The sequence below is a fragment of the Aplosporella prunicola genome (assembly GCF_010093885.1).
Source record: "Aplosporella prunicola CBS 121167 unplaced genomic scaffold K452scaffold_57, whole genome shotgun sequence".
In the NCBI taxonomy this organism is placed as follows: domain Eukaryota; kingdom Fungi; phylum Ascomycota; class Dothideomycetes; order Botryosphaeriales; family Aplosporellaceae; genus Aplosporella; species Aplosporella prunicola.
The window spans coordinates 61,429-62,636 of NW_022983585.1; positions in this window are offsets into that span (position 1 = coordinate 61,429).

Sequence of the window (1,208 nt, forward strand, 5' to 3'; positions counted from 1 at the left end):
TCTTTTCCTAATACTATAGTCTATTCCTAGTTCTGGATGGCTAACTGTTTGGCTTCCCCGGTTTTGAAGCGGATGAGGTATCCTCGTCTTGTTGCTTTTGCTCCTAGAACCTCTGTTTGCTTGGTTGGTTCCTGGCTCTTAAGTGCCTCGGATATAAGGTTTACTGCTATTGGAGTAGGTAGGTTTCGGGTGAAGCCGTTAGCTAAGGTCTGGTCGGGGCCTGTTGGTGGGACGTCGATAAGTATTGTCGTAGGGTTATTACCCGATTATCTGTTGTGCGCTGGTGGTGTTTGAGGTATACCGTAGGCTGTAACTGTTGCCTAGGTTGGGGGTTAGCTTTGGTTTGTTACGGCCTAAGACTGAAGCTTGCTTTCGAGTTTTTTAACTTGCTTAGCTAGGTTTTAAACTATTGTGGTAAGATCTTGGTGTTCCTTCTTAGCCTCGGCTCTTTCCTTTTAGAGGAGTTGGATAACCTCTTGCTGTTAGGATACTAGTAGGGCTAGTGTTTCATTGTTTGCGTTAGTCTTAGCTTAAGGGGTTACTGGTGTAGACTATGTAGTATGGCTGTTAGAGCTGCCGTCTTATATAGAGATCACGTGAACTTCGTCTTCTATATCCTGGTTGAGCCTGCGGCTCGCCTCGTGGCGTCTCTCTCTTGTGTTCTTATACGGAGCAGCTGATTAGGACCGGGTGATTCTAGTTGTGCTTGGTAGAGTAGACGTTAACTAGCGTCGTATACGTGATTCGGTACTAGGGTTTAAAGCTATAGTTTAGACGCTGTGCTAAGTCTGCGCTTTGACTACCGGTGAGAGAATTTGCGTCTAGTGGGCGTAGACGCTATTATAATAGAGCCTAGCCTTACGGCCGCGCTAAGGCGGTGCAGGCTTTGCTACTACGATAAGGTGTTGTGTGTGCTGTGCGCCTTCTTTTACTAGTAGTATTGGCCCGGGTCGGGCCTTAGTTAGTAAGTTCGGATCTATATTAATTAATTGATTGATTGATTGATTCGTTTTACGTCTATATATAGTTGGAAACTATAACGGACGGTCTATTTAGGACTAGCTAGGGGGTTTAAATATAAGATAAAAGCGAGGTGGTGCGAGGGATGGTTGGATCTAGGCCGAGGTGATAAAAACGAAGGAAAGAAAAGGGTTTTTAGAGAAGATAAAATAGTAAGGAGTGGATCGGAATTGTAGGAGTTTTACTCC